Source organism: Rutidosis leptorrhynchoides, chromosome 9 (assembly GCF_046630445.1).
Source record: "Rutidosis leptorrhynchoides isolate AG116_Rl617_1_P2 chromosome 9, CSIRO_AGI_Rlap_v1, whole genome shotgun sequence".
NCBI lineage: Eukaryota > Viridiplantae > Streptophyta > Magnoliopsida > Asterales > Asteraceae > Rutidosis > Rutidosis leptorrhynchoides.
Genome location: NC_092341.1, coordinates 31,369,371 through 31,390,448, shown reverse-complemented (window position 1 = coordinate 31,390,448; position 21,078 = coordinate 31,369,371).

Sequence of the window (21,078 nt, the reverse complement as noted above, 5' to 3'; positions counted from 1 at the left end):
AAATATGCCATGAATGACTCCAAGTAATATCCTTAAAATGAGCTAATGCACAGCGGAAGATTTCTTTAATACCTAAGAATAAACATGCTTTAAAGTGTCAACCAAAAGGTTGGTGAGTTCATAGGTTTATCATAACAATCATTTCAATATATTAATAGACCACAAGATTTCCGTTTATAAATATATGTACACTCGCAAGTGTATAAAACCGTTCTGCTTATGTTGAGGCCTCAGTAACCAACCTTAACAATAATATAATAAGTCATCTTCGCAAAGATGGATACGTACACTCGCAAGTGTATAAATAATCCTCGAAGTACTAAACATCCGCCCACTAGCTCTTATGTCTAGTGCAGCCTACAGGATGAGGGTGTTAAGCCCGATAGATCTATCTTTAGGATTCGCGCTCACATGCTCTTATAACATGTAACTAAATTACCTAGCACATCAATCCGCAGAATTATCATTTTTGATCACTTGTCTCTATTTCGTAAAGCATTTATAAAAGCAGTGCATGTATTCTCAGCCCAAAAATATATATTGCAAAAGCAATTAAAAGGGGAGCAAATGAAACTCACCATACTGTATTTCGTAGTAAAAATACATATAACGTCATTTAACAAGTGCAAGGTTGGCCTCGGATTCACGAACGTATCAATATTGAGATTTAATATTGCAGGAAAGTACGTAGACGCAACGGAGATGATAAACACTAGATTGACCTCACGAGCATACCCATGAACCATACCCATCACCTCCATAGCTATAACCCATAATTTCCTTAGCTTCGACTCATTCAAAAAACTATTTTGAAATCACTCGGACATCACTCCGTCGTAATATTTTATTTATACTAATAATATCTTGAAATAATACAGAGCAAATATATATATATATATGTAAATCGATTGAGAGAGTTTAGAGAAATATATTTTCAAGTTTCTATGAAATAATGAAACCTATGGAATTCTATTTATAATAGATTTTTGAATTATTAAAGTGAATTATTAAAGTATGAATTATTAAAGTGAATTATTAAAGTATGAATTATTAAAGTGAATTATTAAAGTATAAATTATTAAAGTGAATTATTAAAGTATGAATTATTAAAGTGAATTATTAAAGTATGAATTATTAAAGTGAATTATTAAAGTATGAATTATTAAAGTGAATTATTAAAGTTAAAGTAAAGTAAAAGTAAAGTAAAGGTAAAGTATAGTAAAAGTATAAAAACTATGTATGTATAATACGCGTATAAATATATATAATATTAATTTAAATCGTTATATATATTTAATGAAATAAAATATAAATATCATTATATTTATTATACTGGTTAAGTAATGAGTTGTCAAAAGTGATTCTAGATATTTATAAAAGTTATATATATTTTAATAATAAAGTTCTTTTTAAACTGAAAACGTTTTTGTACGTTTGAAAATAGATTAATAGAATATTATGGAAACCAATTCTCCACTAACTTTTGTCTAACTTTCGTAAATGACACTTTTTGTTTTTATTTATAAATAGCTTTACAAATTATTCCGAATATCGTTAAAAGGAATAGATTTTCTCAATCATAGTGGACCTCTCAACAGAGACTAGTAATCATAATTCAATGTTTCTGATAATTCAAGCATTTAATATATTTTTTTTAATTTCGTCGATAATCATATTGAAACAAATACGTTCATGTAAAGCATTATACGTTTAAATACTTTTTTGACATTTTCAATTTATAATATATACACATATACATACATATTCATATATGTTCATTTAATGGTTCGTGAATCATTGGAATTTGGTCGAGGTTTAAATGAATGTATAAACATAGTTTAAAATCCTTGAGATTTAACTTAACAAACATTGCTTATCATGTCAGAATAATATAAAGATAAAGTTTAAATTTAGTCGAAAATTTCTGGGTCGTCACAGTACCTACCCGTTAAAGAAATTTCGTCCCCGAAATTTGATAGAGGTCGTCATGACTAACAATGAGAATGTTATTATGACGATTATAAAGTTTTATCATGTCTAAGAAGTATGGATAAAATAATTCGATTACTCGAAGCGTATGAGGGAAGTTATCGTAAATGAAGGAAATAAGATTATAGTGATTCGTCATATCTTTTGACGTCATCACAATTGATCTCCGAATTTAAAGAAAATCTTTGTAATCTATGTTGGATTTGATGCTTCGGTGATTAAGGAGATTATGATTCTCTTCGAATTAATACGATAATCCATCTTGATTTCTCTGTCAGGTATTTCACTATAAATCCACCTCCTTCGTTTCCTTACAACTCACACCTTCTATTCTTTCTCCCTCAACTCATATTTTAAAGTATTTGTCAATATGCTTCATCCAGTACTGATTCTCGATATACTCCTCACTTTCATATCTGTCATTCTTCTTTTTCATCTGCCTCCGGAAGAATCTATTTACTTCTACTATACTCTTGGTTTTATAGTGTTTTTAGTTCTCCCGTGTCTTTATATTGCTATATGCATTGATATATACGGTTTGTGATTTCTGGGTTGTTGTTGGGTTTTATATCTTCCCTTATATTTCAAAGTCCTTGCTTCTTCTATAATCATTGTCATCCACAGTTAATGCTCTCTCCTATTTGCTATGATTTATACTCCCATTTCTAGTTCGGAGCTTTGTCCTTTCGTTTCTTCTTCTTGCGATTAAGCACCGCTTGTAATGGTCCAGAATTCGCAGATATAAATTTCAGAATGAACATTGTTAATGTTCTAGGAAGGAAATTGTAATGACAGGATCTTGATTTGTTAATTTACCAAAATAACCTGAAAAGACCGAATCATCAAGAAAATATATTCTTGATATTTTTAGAGATTAAATAGAATACAAGAGTCGTGTAACATAGCACATGATGACGTTATGATCTGTGAATCATCATGTTCCATTTAGAAACACAGCATGAATTACTGTAATATAATCACATTGATCAAGTGTCATTATATTATACTAACTCATGCTTCAGCTCCCAACACTTCTTCAAGAATATTCCTATTTTAAACTCGAATGTTTCAGAATTTAGAAACTAAAATAGTTTCCTTTATGATATATTACAGATAGCGCGAAGAGGTAAATGATTTCAGATAAGAATAATTATAAAAATATCTTCAGAAGTATGGATGATATTTATAATGAAAGATACGATGATATCTTAGAATGTCTAATATCAGAGGATGATGAAGGATATTGTCCGCAGGGGTTTAGAGTTAGGAGCAAGGTATTCGTTAATGACTTCAGCAAGTAATGAATCATTTGGATCCTTTGAAGGCAGGTTCAGCCTTTATGATTTGTCCACAGCCTCCTTCATACTTTGCTCAATCCGTTTTCCAGTTCTAAAGTTTCTCTTTTTCTGAGCTTTGCCAATATACTATCCTTTATAATCCAAATTTTTACTGTTAAGGTCGTTTACAGTTTTTGTTGCTTCATCAGCATTTTTCAAAATTTCGAGAACTGGTTCGCAGTTTAGGGTGTTTTTCAGAAATTTCTCATTCAAAGAATGTAAGTCTCGGAGGTAGACGTTGTGTGCATATGTAATTGTTGATGTAGACATGCTGCGAGGTTTCAAAATACTGATTGCTGATTCTCAGTAATTGGTATGGAAATTCTTGTTATAAGGTACGAATAAATATATGATAGGGTTTCGATAATTATAATGATTTTTTTTTTTTGGAAAGTCAAAGATCAGTGAAGTTGTTGGTAAGTTTATTGCTAATGTGGTGAATATAAACGATTCCCCGGTAACGTTGGCGAAAGGGCAACGTATCTATCGAGGTTATAATAAGACTAGTCCGACTGAAAAGTCGAAGTTGACTTGCTGGAGCTGTGACAAAACTGTCTACTTTGAAAAGGAATTGAAAAGTCATTTTAGCTAATAAATGCCAAAGGGTCTGACACGGATACGCGTTGAACTATGACTTTGGCTTCGAGAGCTTTTTAGGTACATAAATGTGGGTAATATGTGGTTGGATCATCATCTCGATTGTTCATTGTTTGAAGTGTCTTCGAAAACTTCGGAGAGTTTGAACACAGTTTGTAATCGTTAATATACATATGATGTTCTAACACAGTTTTGAAGTCAAAGTATAGCTTTGAAAGATGTAGGAATCTAAGAGTGATGTCTTCTGTTAAATCATGACTTGGATTTTGATTTGTCAAAATCAGAATGCGTAATCAAATTTGGGTGAGAAAGGTTGTTTTGATTACTATACAAGAATGTATATTGTTGTGAGATTTTGGGAGTATAGTTGATGATTTGCTTAATCAGATTCGAAAAATGTAACATATTAATTGTGAATTTATATATCTCTCGGGTATTACCTACCCGTTAAATTTTTTTTTTTCACAATTAATATTTTGTACAACAGAATTTTATTACAGTCTTTATGAAAATATATATATGTATATTTTCTTCAGATGTAACATAGATTTAATGAGTTAATGTTAAATTAAACTCATTTGATTTACGGTTGAAACTAGAATTGAATAATCCCTAAAGGCTTTAAAAAGTACATAACTTTTACGCAGTATTTCTTTAATGACATTGAAATTATGAATCAATACTTCGTTATTTGTTGGTGTTTGTAACCCTTGCACCATATTCTCTAAAGCCACTACTCGAGCGCGAAGCGCGTTGACTTCTTCTGTTACACCGGGGTGATTGTAGGTTCGAACGAGCGGATAAATAAAATCTAGAATTTGATGTAGTATATAATCATGACGAGATACCCTGAAAATGAGAGAGCAGATGATGTTTCAGACCGGTTCGCCGGTAAGTGCTTCAGGTTCATCGCCAAGAGGGAAATGTGGTGGATGGAAGGGATCACCTTCTTCTTGTCTCCAATTATTGAGGAGGCTACGAACCTATCCCCAATTCGTCCAGAATAGATGATGGCTAATTGGTTGATCCATTCCGGTCACACTGCTTTCGGAGCTTGAGTGGGATTCCATATCGGAATTCGAGGGACTTGAACTAATGACGAATTCCATTTCGTTCGATTGAATAAAGGATTTTTCAATATGAAATGATTTTTCGGCTATCGGGTGGTATTCTAATTACATAGAATATCTATATATATAGCGCAAAAGATTTCGTAGATTACGGAGGAATTTACGGAATATGTCAGGCAAAGTTTACAGTAACAGATACGTTAAGATATGAATTAGAAGATACGCTAAGATATGAATTTTGTCTATACACTATTCATGCAATCAATGTAATAAGATGTGTCTAGACTAAGAATGATAAGCAAGTAATTTCTGACAAGAATGATGAGCAAAACTTTTGACATGCAGACACGGTCGAAGTCCAGACTCACTAATGCATCCTAATGACTATCAGTTAGACACACTAATGCAGACCTGATTCGCTAAGACCACCGCTCTGATACCAACTGAAATGACCCGTTCATATACATTATAAACGATTCATAATAGTTGATTACATCGCGAGGTATTTGACCTCTATATGATACATTTTACAAACATTACATTCGTTTTTAAAAGACAAACTTTCTTTACAACGAAAGTTGACGGCATGCATACCATTTCATAATACATCCAACTATAATTGACTTAAAAATAATCTTGATGAACTCAATGACTCGAATGCAACGTCTTTCAAAATATGCCATGAATGATTCCAAGTAATATCCTTAAAATGAGCTAATGCACAGCGGAAGATTTCTTTAATACCTGAGAATAAACATGCTTTAAAGTATCAACCAAAAGGTTGGTGAGTTCATAGGTTTATCATAACAATCATTTCAATATATTAATAGATCACAAGATTTCCGTTTATAAATATATGTACACTCGCAAGTGTATAAAACCGTTCTGCTTATGTTGAGGCCTCAGTAACCAACCTTAACAATAATATAATAAGTCATCTTCGCAAAGATGGATACGTACACTCGCAAGTGTATAAATAATCCTCGAAGTACTAAACATCCGCCCACTAGCTCTTATGTCTAGTGCAGCCTACAGGATGGGGGTGTTAAGCCCGATAGATCTATCTTTAGGATTCGCGCTCACATGCTCTTATAACATGTAACTAAATTACCTAGCACATCAATCCGCAGAATTATCATTTTTGATCACTTGTCTCTATTTCGTAAAGCATTTATAAAAGCAGTGCATGTATTCTCAGCCCAAAAATATATATTGCAAAAGCAATTAAAAAGGGAGCAAATGAAACTCACCATACTGTATTTCGTAGTAAAAATACATATAACGTCATTTAACAAGTGCAAGGTTGGCCTCGGATTCACGAACGTATCAATATTGAGATTTAATATTGCAGGAAAGTACGTAGACGCAATGGAGATAATAAATACTAGATTGACCTCACGAGCATACCCATGAACCATACCCATCACCTCCATAGCTATAACCCATAATTTCCTTAGCTTCGACTCATTCAAAAAACTATTTTGAAATCACTCGGACATCACTCCGTCGTAATATTTTATGTATACTAATAATATCTTGAAATAATACAGAGCAAATATATATATATATATATGTAAATCGATTGAGAGAGTTTAGAGAAATATATTTTCAAGTTTCTATGAAATAATGAAACCTATTGAATTCTATTTATAATATATTTTTGAATTATTAAAGTGAATTATTAAAGTATGAATTATTAAAGTGAATTATTAAAGTATGAATTATTAAAGTGAATTATTAAAGTATGAATTATTAAAGTGAATTATTAAAGTATGAATTATTAAAGTGAATTATTAAAATATGAATTATTAAAGTGAATTATTAAAGTATGAATTATTAAAGTGAATTATTAAAGTTAAAGTAAAGTAAAAGTAAAGTAAAGGTAAAGTTAAAGTATAGTAAAAGTATAAAAACTATGTATGTATAATACGCGTATAAATATATATAATATTAATTTAAATCGTTATATATATTTAATGAAATAAAATATAAATATCATTATATTTATTATACTGGTTAAGTAATGAGTTGTCAAAAGTGATTCTAGATATTTATAAAAGTTATATATATTTTAATAATAAAGTTCTTTTTAAACTGAAAACGTTTTTGTACGTTTGAAAATAGGTTAATAGAATATTATGGAAACCAATTCTCCACTAACTTTTGTCTAACTTTCGTAAATGACACTTTTTGTTTTTATTTATAAATAGCTTTACAAATTATTCCGAATATCGTTAAAAGGAATAGATTTTCTCAATCATAGTGGACCTCTCAACAGAGACTAGTAATCATAATTCAATGTTTCTGATAATTCAAGCATTTAATATATTTTTTTTAATTTCGTCGATAATCATATTGAAACAAATACGTTCATGTAAAGCATTATACGTTTAAATACTTTTTTGACATTTTCAATTTATAATATATACACATATACATACATATTCATATATGTTCATTTAATGGTTCGTGAATCATTGGAATTTGGTCGAGGTTTAAATGAATGTATAAACATAGTTTAAAATCCTTGAGATTTAACTTAACAAACATTGCTTATCGTGTCAGAATAATATAAAGATAAAGTTTAAATTTAGTCGGAAATTTCTGGGTCGTCACACTAAGATGATAAGCAGGTAATTTCCGACAGGGAATGATAAGCGAAACTTTTGACATGCAGACACGGTCGAAGTCCAGACTCAGTAATGTATCCTAACGACTTATCAGTTAGACATACTAATGCAGACCTGGTTCGGTAAGACCACCGCTCTGATACCAATTGAAAGGACCCGTTCATATACATTATAAACGATTCACAATAATTGATTACATCGCGAGGTATTTGACCTATATATGATACATTTTACCAACATTGCATTCGTTTTTAAAGACAAACTTTCTTTTCAACGAAAGTTGATGGCATGCATACCATTTCATAATATATCCAACTATAATTGACTTAATAATAATCTTGATGAATTCAACGACTCGAATGCAACGTCTTTCGAAATATGCCATGAATGACTCCAAGTAATATCTTTTAAATGAGCTAATGCACAGCAGAAGATTTCTTTAATACCTGAGAATAAACATGCTTTAAAGTGTCAACCAAAAGGTTGGTGAGTTCATTAGTTTATCGTAATCAATCATTTCCATAATTTTAATAGACCACAAGATTTCATTTATTCAATAATCATACACTCGCTGTAGCGACCCGACCAAATCATGTTTGACGGCGCCGACTACTTCGGTCCTGTTGCGTGGTCATAAGTCTTTATTATGACGTTTGACCAAAATATGTCGCATTCATTTCGTAAGTAAAGGGATGTTTCAAGTTTACAAATGTCGTTCAAAAGATTAGTTACAATACAAAGTTTAACGTACGAATGAAACCTATGCGACACAATTTAAAGTAGTCAAAAGACACTCCAACTATGCATGCATACTCGACATCCAAGCAAGTATCAAAAAGAGTGCGGAAGCATGTATCAAGTAGCTTTCAAGGACCTGAGAAAACATATAGAAAACTGTCAACGAAAACGTTGGTGAAATCATAGGTGTTTTAGTAAACGTTGCATTTGAACCACAAGATTTAATATAATATGATTATCAAAATCATTTGCATTCCAAAGTTGTTATTTGTTTCGCGGGCACCCAATTATCAAACTTAACTGTTTTGCACCCTTTGCGTAGTGTTAGAACATACACTAGACCCGAAATTATATTTCATCCGCTAACGGTAGCAAACCGTCCGAATGAGGCTCGTCAAGCCCATGTGATCACATAATATAAGTTCACGTTTACACCCTGCAAGTGTAACTAATGATAATTGAATTGAGGATTTTCGTTCAAACCCGTACGTGGAATGTTCATTTTCGTACTTGTATTCAATGTATAAAAGTATGATACGTATATGTTTCTCATCCCATAGTTTAAAGCATAAAAGTTGTTTGAAAGATGGGACTATGATCTCACCTTGAGTACACGTACGAAAAGTACTTCACAAAATAAAGTGTGCGAAGGATAGTGCTAGTCTTGACCTAAACAAATAGGTCGTATCAATAACGCTAAACACGATAGGTCAAAGATGTTCAATTAGTCCTATGGCTCGTTACGACTCGATTATGTAGCATGTGAAATCAAATTGTCAAGTTTCATGCAAGATACAAGTATAGAAACAAGTTAGGAAGGTTGCATAATCATTTGGTTAAGTTTGACAAAAAGTCAAACTTTGGTCGGTCAAAGTCAACGAAAAAGTCAACACGTTCGGGTCGGGTCCCGAACTATTTTTCTGAGGTTTTTAATCATATATGAGCATGTTAGAACAAGTTACATGTGAATCGGAGGTACGTAGCATAGCAAACATTATTCGAAAATTGACAAAGTTGGACAGACCACTTTGGCGCGCCGCGCGGGTATATGTCGCGCCGCGCCATTACCTGTGCAGAGAATTCTGGCAGTTTTTATGTTTTATGCACGAACCTAACTTCAACCCGCAAACATCCAAAGCATGTATCTTATATCATCAGAAAGGTATTTTGACAAGGAAAACAACTAAACACATTTCATCCATCACATTTACTTTTACAACAACCAATATCACATTCAAAGCTCCTCATTAAATGCACTCAAGTTCATAAATGAAATTCGATGATTCGGCAACCAATTTACATGAATGATATGCCGTTTCGAAGGTGATCAAGCATACAATACAACTTAACACTTACAAATAACATTTCATGTCATTCAAAGCATCAAAAGTTCATTTCAAGTTCATCAAACCCTAACCCAAATCCACCAAAACCAATAATCAAGTTTATGAAGTTTTCTAAAACAACCTACACATCAAATTGAAGCTAGTGCTACTAGTAACACATTTAATACTTGCACTTTACCATAACAACAACATTTAAGCAACCAAATTACCAAATCAAACACACCAAAGTTCATATTCAAGCTAGTTACTTCAAATAACAAAATCAAGCATATAAATCATATAATCATGTTAGACTTGAGCCATAGACACTAATTAACAACTTTATAAGTTTAAAACATCAAGAACACAAAATCTAGTGATTTTAGAAAGTTACCCAAACTTGATGAAATCGGTATGGAATCGAAGAGGAAGATGAGAGGATTCCGAATATCCAATTTGTTTAGATGGATGCTTCCTCTATTTGATTTAGATGATGATTCTTGAAATTGGAGAATTGAGAGAAAATATGGAAGTAGAAGAAGAAAAGGGAAATGAAAAAGAAAAGATGGGGGTGGGGGTTGACTAGTCAAAGGCTAGTCACCTCTTTGGCATTTTGGCGAAACTAGTCCCTCAAGTTCGTTTGCGGGTGCGTGAAATACCTAGACGAGATATTTTTAAAACACGTATTAATCGGAGATGTTATAAACATATAACGGGATTTAAATAGTTAAATGGAAAAGTAAACGGAAAAAGGCGGGATGTTACATTACCTACTCCTTAAAAGAAATTTCGTCCCGAAATTTAAGTAGGCGTAGTAGTCGTTGTTTCTTCCTCGGGATCTTGCGTTTCCGGAGCCGGGAACAAATGAGGGTATTTATTTTGCATTTGATCTTGCCTTTCCCAAGTAAATTCGGGTCCCCTTTTAGCGTTCCAACGGACTTTAACAATCAGAATTCGGCTTTGTTTCAATGTCTTGACGGAGGTGTCCACAATTTCAACCGGTTCCTCCACAAAATGAAGTTTGTCATCAATAGTAAGTTCCTCGAGAGGGATGACGATATCAGGTTCGGCAAGACACTTTTTCAAGTTAGATACATGGAAGGTAGGATGAACGGAGTTTAATTGAGGCGAAAGATCTAAACGATAAGCAACGGTTCCAATACGCTCCAAGATTTCGAAAGGACCAATATACCGCGGATTTAGCTTCCCGCGTTTCTCAAAACGGATTACACCCTTCCAAGGTGCGACTTTTAACATGACGCGGTCACCGACTTGAAATTCAAGGTCGTTGCGTCTTTTGTCGGTATAGCACTTTTGACGACTCCGGGCCGTCCGAAGCCTATCTCGGATTTGAACGATCTTCTCGGTGGTTTCGTGAATGAGTTCGGGTCCGGTGATTTGTACGTCGCCTACTTCGGCCCAACAAAGAGGAGAACGGCATTTTCGGCCATATAATGCTTCGAATGGGGCGGCTTTTATACTCGCGTGATAACTATTGTTGTAAGAGAACTCGGCGAGAGGTAAGTGCTTGTCCCAAGCTTTTCCAAAATCAACCACGCAAGCTCGTAACATGTCCTCTAAAGTTTGAATTGTACGTTCGCTTTGTCCATCGGTTTAAGGATGATATGCAGTGCTCATGTCTAAACGCATTCCCAAAACTTCTTGCAAGGTACGCCAAAATCTAGAAACAAAACTTCCATCTCGGTCGGAGATAATCGATAAAGGTACACCATGTCGGGCTACGATCTCCTTGATATAAAGTCGTGCAAGTTTCTCCATTTTGTCGGTCTCCTTCATGGCGAGAAAGTGTGCAGATTTGGTGAGACGGTCAACAATAACCCAAATGGTATCATAACCGCCCGTCGTTTTTGGTAGTTTGGTGATAAAATCCATTGTTATTATTTCCCACTTTCATTGCAGGATTTCGGGTTGTTGAAGTAATCCGGACGGTCTTTGGTGTTCGGCTTTGACTTTGGAACATGTCAAACACTTGGAAACATAAGTATCTACGTCCCTTTTGATGTTCGGCCACCAATATAGTTGTTTAAGGTCGTGGTACATCTTATTGGCACCGGGGTGAATCGAGTATCGTGACTTATGGGCTTCATCTAAAATAAGGCTTCGTAGGTCCCCATAACTAGGCACCCAAATCCTTCCGGCGTAATATCGGAGTCCAGTCTCCCTAATTTCGAATCGAGAGACGAGAATGTTCAAAAGCTCGTGTGAAAGGTTTTCATCCTTGAGAGCCTCATCTTGGGCTACCCGAATTTAGCTATTAAGGTTTGTGTGGATGGTGATGTTTAAGGCTCGGACACGAAGAGGCACCACTCTTTCTTTTCGACTTAAGGCATCGGCTACTACATTTGCCTTTCCGGGATGGTAACGAAGCTCGCAATCGTAATCGTTTAAGGTTTCAATCCACCTTCATTGTCTCATGTTTAGTTGCTTTTGATCGAAAATGTGTTGGAGACTTTTGTGATCGGTAAAGATAGTACTCTTGGTTCCATAAAGATAGTGTCTCCACATTTTAAGTGCAAAGACAACGGCTTCGAGTTCGAGATCATGTGTCGTGTAGTTTCGTTCATGAATTTTGAGTTGTCGAGAAGCATAAGCAATGACTTTCGTTCGTTGCATCAATACACACCCAAAACCATGTTTCGAGGCATCGCAATATACAACAAAGTCATCATTGCCTTCGGGAAGTGACAAGATAGGAGCGGTGGTTAGCTTTGTTTTCAAGATTTGAAATGCGGATTCTTGTTCGGTCGCCCAATTGAATTTCTTTCCCTTGTGAGTTAAAGCGGTTAGAGGACGAGCAACCAAAGAAAAATCCTTGATGAATCTACGGTAGTATCCGGCGAGACCCAAGAATTGACGGATGTGAGTAGGAGTAGTAGGAGTCTCCCATTTACTAATGGCTTCGATTTTCGTTGGATCGACTTTAATACCTTGGTCACTTACAACATGACCAAGAAATTGAACATCCTTTAACCAAAATTCACACTTGGAGAATTTGGCATAGAGTTGTTCTTGTCTTAAAAGTTCAAGCACAAGTCGGAGGTGTTCCTCGTGTTCTTATTCGCTTTTTGAATAGATTAAAATATCATCGATTAACACGATAACGAATTTGTCAAGATACGGTTTGCACAGGCGGTTCATAAGATCCATGAACACCGCCGGTGCGTTAGTGAGACCAAATGGCATTACAAGAAATTCATAACTCCCATAACGAGTTCGGAAAGCGGTTTTGGAGACATCTTCCCCCTTAACCCTCAATTGATGATAACCCGAGCGGAGATCGATTTTTGAATATACACAAGACCCTTGTAATTGATTAAAGAGGTCATCGATGCGAGGAAGAGGATATCGGTTCTTAACCGTCAATTTGTTTAGTTCACGATAGTCAATGCATATTCGTAGGGATCCGTCTTTCTTTTTAACAAACAAAATCGGAGCGCCCCAAGGTGAATGGCTAGGTTGGATAAAACCATGATCAAGTAGTTCTTGGATTTGACTTTGCAATTCTTGCATTTCAGATGGAGCGAGTCTATATGGTGCACGTGCTACGGGTGCGGCTCCCAGAATAAGATCGATTTGGAATTCAACCGGTCGATGAGGTGGAAGACCCGGCAATTCGTCGGGAAATACATCGGAATAGTCACTAACAATTGGCACATCATCGATGTGCTTCTCATCGGACTCGACTTTCTTAACGTGAGCAAGGATCGCAAAACAACCCTTACGGAGTAGTTTTCTAACTTTAATACACAAAACGAGGTTGAGTCCGGTGCAACTCTTATCGCCATAGACGATCAAAGGTTCACCATTCTCGATAGGGATTCGGATTGCGTTAAGATCACAAAGGATGTGAGATTTCATTTTGGCTAGCCAATTCATACCGATTATTACATCGAAGCTCCCTAGTTCCATGGGTATCAAGTCAATTTCAAACTCATTACCCAAAATGTTTAACGTACACCCCCAGGTAATATGTTTAACCTGGCTCTGATACCATCTGTAGTGACCCGACCAAATCATGTTTGACGGTGCCGACTACTTCGGACATGCATTTCTAAAATGACCCGTTTGGCCACATTCATAACAAGTACCCGGTTTTGGTGCATTGGGCACCTTTTGAGCGACGGGGGCGGCACTTCTACAATCGTTGGCCACATGACCACCCCTTTGGCACCGGTGGCAAAATAGATTACTACATTCACCATAGTGGTGTTTGTGGCATTTGTTGCAAAAGGGTTTATTTCCGCCATAACTTTTCTTGGCGTCGGAGGTGTAAGGCTTCTTAGCAAAGTTGTTGTTGCTTGATTGGGAGGGTTCCCACTTTCTTTTGTTGCCGCCCGATTTATCCTCGGCCTTAGGTTCCGGAACTACGATTTCGTCAACCGTTTCGATCAATTGGCGGGCCATGTTCAATGCTTGTTGTAGGTTAGCGGGTTTGGATGACATCACCCCTTGTTTGATGCTTTTTGGAAGACCATACATATAAAGTTCGACCCTTTGAGATTCGGGGTTCACGAGGTTTGGACACATCAAGGATAGTTCGGCGAATCGTTGATTATAGGCCTTGAGATCGTTTCCGACCGCCTCTAAGGTTCTTAGCTCTTGTTCGAGCTTTCGGGTTTCTTCGCGAGGGAAATATTCGATGACCATCTTTTCCCTAAATCAGCCCAAGAGAGGGCATGAGCTTCATCGGTACCCACCGATTGTACATAAGTATTCCACCATGTAAGAGCGACACCGGCGAAGGTGTGAGTGGAGTATTTGACCTTGTCTTGGTCCCGACAACCGCTTATGCTAAAGACGGCTTCCGTTTGCTCAAACCATTGGGTGAGCACGACCGGTCCCCCGGTTCCATCAAAAGTGTGAGGTTTGCACCCAATGAAGGATTTGTAGGAGCACCCTTCATTTGAGTTACCGGCTCCATTGTTGTTGTTGTTGTGGTTGTTGTTATTGTTGGAGGAGTGATCAGCCATGGCCGCTTCCACGGCGGTGGCTATCATTCGTTGTAGAGCTTGTTCGGGAGTCTCATGGCGTGGCACACGACGAGGAGGCATTGTTCCTTCAAAACACAAGAATACCGTTGATTAGTATTCTTAATAATACTAACCATGATATGGAATAAGGATAGAGAAAAATTTTCCTTGACTCGCCTTAAATTCTTTATGTCATAATGTCGGAATGTTCATATGAGTCACCGTAATATAATCCCGGAAATTATATTACCCTAATTCATATGTGCATTCGACACTAATTCATATAGTCAAGGTGGCGCGTCAATTAAATTAAGTAACGTGAGATTAAGGTTGAATAAGAATTTGATGTGATAGACGAGTTCGAGTATAATGCACAAGTAGTCAAGTAATTCCTACTTCAAGTCTATATGCCGGTTGTAGTCTAGACTCACCAATGTACCCTATGACTCGGGGTTGACACCAATGAACTCTAAATCCCTACAACCAACGCTCTGATACCATCTGTAGCGACCCGACCAAATCATGTTTGACGGCGCCGACTACTTCGGTCTCGTTGCGTGGTCATAAGTCTTTATTATGACGTTTGACCAAAATATGTCGCATTCATTTCGTACGTAAAGGGATGTTTCAAGTTTACAAATGTCGTTCAAAAGATTCGTTACAATACAAAGTTTAACGTACGAATGAAACCTATGCGACACAATTTAAAGTAGTCAAAAGACACTCCAACTATGCATGCATACTCGACATCCAAGCAAGTATCAAAAAGAGTGCGGAAGCATGTATCAAGTAGCTTTCAAGGACCTGAGAAAACATATAGAAAACTGTCAACGAAAACGTTGGTGAAATCATAGGTGTTTTAGTAAACGTTGCATTTGAACCACAAGATTTAATATAATATGATTATCAAAATCATTTGCATTCCAAAGTTGTTATTTGTTTCGCGGGCACCCAATTATCAAACTTAACTGTTTTGCACCCTTTGCGTAGTGTTAGAACATACACTAGACCCGAAATTATATTTCATTCGCTAACGGTAGCGAACCGTCCAAATGAGGCTCGTCAAGCCCATGTGATCACATAATATAAGTTCACGTTTACACCCTGCAAGTGTAACTAATGATAATTGAATTGAGGATTTTTGTTCAAACCCGTACGTGGAATGTTCGTTTTCGTACTTGTGTTCAATGTATAAAAATATGATGCGTATATGTTTCTCATCCCATAGTTTAAAGCATAAAAGTTGTTTGAAAGATGGGACTATGATCTCACCTTGAGTGAACGTACGAATAGTACTTCACAAAATAACGTGTGCGAAGGATAGTGCTAGTCTTGACCTAAACAAATAGGTCGTATCAATAACGGTAAACACGATAGGTCAAAGATGTTCAATTAGTCCTATGGCTCGTTACGACTCGAATATGTAGCATGTGAAATCAAATTGTCAAGTTTCATGCAAGATACAAGTATAGAAACAAGTTAGGAAGGTTGCATAATCATTTGGTTAAGTTTGACAAAAAGTCAAACTTTGGTCGGTCAAAGTCAACGAAAAAGTCAACACGTTCGGGTCGGGTCCCGAGCTATTTTTCTGAGGTTTTTAATCATATATGAGCATGTTAGAACAAGTTACATGTGAATCGGAGGTGCGTAGCATAGCAAACATTATTCGAAAATCGACAAAGTCGGACAGACCACTTTGGCGCGCCGCGCGGGTATATGGCGCGCCGCGCCATATCCTGTGCAGAGAATTCTGGCAGTTTTTATGTTTTATGCACGAACCTAACTTCAACCAATCACCATTTATGACCCGCAAACAACCAAATCATGTATCTTATATCATCGGAAAGGTATTTTGACAAGGAAAACAACTAAACACATTTCATCCATCACATTTACTTTTACAACAACCAAAATCACATTCAAAGCTCCTCATTAAATGCACTCAAGTTCATAAATGAAATTCGATGATTCGGCAACCAATTTACATGAATGATATGCCGTTTCGAAGGTGATCAAGCATACAATACAACCTAACACTTACAAATAACATTTCATGTCATTCAAAGCATCAAAAGTTCATTTCAAGTTCATCAAACCCTAACCCAAATCCACCAAAACCAATAATCAAGTTTATGAAGTTTTCTAAAACAACCTACACATCAAATTGAAACTAGTGCTACTAGTAACACATTTAATACTTGCACTTTACCATAACAACAACATTTATGCAACCAAATTACCAAATCAAACACACCAAAGTTCATATTCAAGCTAGTTACTTCAAATAACGAAATCGAGCAAATAAATCATATAATCATGTTAGACTTGAGCCATAGACACTAATTAACAACTTTATAAGTTAAAAACATCAAGAACACAAAGTCTAGTGATTTTAGAAAGTTAGCCAAATTTGATGAAATCGGTATGGAATCGAAGAGGAAGATGAGAGGATTCCGAATATGCAATTTATTTAGATGGATGCTTGCTCGATTTGATTTAGATGATGATTCTTGAAATTGGAGAATTGAGAGAAAATATGGAAGTAGAATAAGAAAGGGGAAATGAAAAAGAAAAGATGGGGGTGGGGGTTGACTAGTCAAAGGCTAGTCACCTCTTTGGCATTTTGGCGAAACTAGTCCCTCAAGTTCGTTTGCGGGTGCGTGAAATACCTAGACGAGATATTTTTAAAACACGTATTAATCGGAGATGTTATAAACATATAACGGGATTTAAATAGTTAAACGGAAAAGTAAACGGAAAAAGGCGGGATGTTACACTCGCAAGTGTTTAAAATTCATTCATATGGATTGAACACCTGGTAACCGACATTAATAAAATGCATCTAGAATATCCCCATATATAAACATCGAAGTACTAAAGCAGTTCAAATTCTCTGACTGGGGCGTGTCAAAGCCCATAGATCTATCTTTAGGATTCGTGTCAACTGGTGGCAATTATAATAAACACCAATTCTTAGGTTACCAAGTTCAACAAGGGCGATATCCGGTATAACAATTCAACCATAGAACGTAGTTTCAATTACTTGTGTCTATTTCGTGAAACATTTATAAAAGCACATGTATTCTCAGTCCCAAAAATATATATTGCAAAAGCATTTAAAAAGGGAGCAAATGAAACTCACAATACTTTATTTTGTAGTAAAAATACATATGACGTCATTGAACAAGTGCAAGGTTGGCCTTTGATTCACGAACCTATATTAATTATATATTTATATGTTCGATCAATATCTGTCTAACAATTTAGGTCAAGTCGTAGTGTATCACAATCCTAATGCTCGAGACTAAATATGCAAAAGTCAACAAAAGTCATATTGACCAAAATGTCTTCCAAAATTTATACATGATTATTATATAGTTTAAATATAGTTGTTTTATATATTTAAATATTTTTAGCAGATTTTATTAAAGTAAATAATATAGTTCTTTTATTAATAAATAAAATTTTATATTAAAATTTATATAATAAAAATATACTTTTATATATCTTAAGTAATAAAATTTATAAAGTTCATTTAATATCACAAAAATAATATGATAGGTATTATTAATGTAATTATATTATACGTAGTAAAATATCTTTGTATCACATATTTATTTGATAAAATAATATTGATAATAATAATAATAAGTAAAAGTTGTATTATTTTGTAATTATTATTATTATTCAACTAATAAAAATAACAATAATTATATTTTCTAAAAATGATAAAATAGTAATTTTTATTAATTATAGTACTAAAATGATAATAATAATGATGTTTCATATTAACAATGATATTTTTATTAAAAATAATAATTTTAGTAAAAATGATAGTTTTAATATTAATAATACTTTTAATAATAATAATAATAATAGTAAAATAATGAAAACGATATTTTTTCTTTAAATCAATATCTTACAATATCTTAATTTCATCATGATACTCATACTCATTATTTTCTAATCGCTTCGTTTAATAGCTTTTAGTCGTCTTTTATATCGCGTTCATATTATTAATAATAATAGTAATCATAATAATTAGATGTTACTAATATTAATTTTAATTATAATAATACAAATAATAATAATATGAATGATAATACTAATAACTATTTGAATGATAATAATAATAATAATAATAATAATAATAATAATAATAATAATAATAATAATAATAATAATTATAACCTTAACAATAATAACGATAGTAATAATAATAAAAATAACAATAATATCTTTTATTAATAACGACAATGATAATAATAATAATAATAATAATAATAATAATAATAATAATAATAATAATAATAATAATAATAATAATAATAATAATAATAATAATAATAATAATAATAATAATAATAATAATAATTAGATTATAACGACGATAATAACGACGATAATAATAATCATTTTTAATAATAATACAAAAATTCAATTGACTATAAATTCTAAACCGTTCATCGAAACCATTCGATATCTAAATGAAAATTTCTTAATTTTTCGCTAGCTTTCCAACGATATGCATATCATATACCTTATATTAATAGCATATGTATTTAATTCAAGATTTAACATAACCTATCTAATGACAATATCAAAAATACAAGCATGCATAATCCTATATACTCGAGCACTAGTAAGGGATACACTAATAACATATAAAAGTTAAGTTATGAGTGCTCACGTATCAATATTGAGATTCAATATTGGAGGAAAAGTACGTAGACGCAACGGAGATAATAAATACTAGTTTGACTCATGAGCAATACTCCCGAACCATACCCATAACTTCCATAGCTATAACCCATAATTTCCTTAGCTCTATCCCGCTCGAAAAACAATTTCGAAATCACTCGGACAGCACTTCGTCGTAATATTTTATGTATACTAATAATATCTTGAAATAATACGGAGTAAATATATATATGTAAATTGATTGAGAGAGTTTAGAGAAAATATTTTCAAGTTTCTATGAAATAATGAAACCTATTGAATTCTATTTATAATAGATTTTTGAATTATTAAAGTGAATTATTAAAGTATGAATTATTAAAGTGAATTATTAAAGTATGAATTATTAAAGTGAATTATTAAAGTATGAATTATTAAAGTATGAATTATTAAAGTGAATTATTAAAATATGAATTATTAAAGTTAAAGTAAAGTAAAAATAAAGTAAAGGTAAAGTTTAAGTATAGTAAAAGTATAAAACTATGTACGTATAATACGCGTATGAATATATATAATATTAATTTAAATCGTTATATATATTTAATAAAATAAAATATAAATATCGTTATCTTTATCATACTGGTTAAGTAATGAGTTGTCAAAAGTGGTTCTAGATATTTATAAAAGTTATATACGTTTTAATAATAAAGTTCTTTTTAAATTGAAAACGTTTTTGTACGTTTGAATCTAAATCAAATAAATATGATAATTTTGTTTTCCAAAACTAAATATATTTAAGAATCATTTTGTTTAAAGGTTAAAATAATGGAAATCGTTATATCATAAAACGTTTTAGAAAAGTAGAATCATATATTTTCATAATAGGTTTCAAGTTTTTAAATTACAGTCTGTTGGTGAAGCATGGGATAAAGTCTAAAGGTTAAATAAACGTATGAAATCATCTTAATGAAAAATTTCGAGTTACTTAACTTATCGATATCCAACATCTAAGTTATTTACACTCCACGTTCTTACTTATAAATCACTTTACCATTTTCCGAATGTTGTCAAAAAGAATAGATTTCTTAAATCATAGTGGACCTCATAACATAGACCCGTAATCATACCACAATGTATCTGATAAATCAATCATTTGATATTATCTTCTAATTCGATAAACATATTGAAACAAATACGTTCGTGTAAAGCATTATAAGTTTAATACATTATTAATATTCTCAAGTTATAATATATATATACATATATATACATATTTATTTATATATAACGGTTCGTGAATCGTCGGAATTTGGTCGAGGTTATAATGAATGTATGAACACAGTTTAAAATTCTTGAGATTTAACTTAACAAACTTTGCTTATCGTGTCAGAATAATATAAAGATAAAGTCTAAATTTGGTTGGAAATTTCCGGGTTGTCACATTCCCCGCTCCGGTATGTATTGAATATCTGGTTTTATGTGCTTCCTTAAGTACCTTTTCTCTCATATCTCCAAACTTTGGTACCCAAATTCTTTCATCCCTATACCGGGTTCCGTCTTCCTGAATATTAAGATGTTTCTCCGATCCTTTGGGTATTTCATTCTTCAAATTCCCTTCTTTTACAACACCCTGTTGCGCCTCCTTTATTTGAGTAGTAAGGTTAGTGCGAATAATTATATCCATAGCTTTTACCCGTATAGGTTCTCTGTCCTTTCTACTCAAA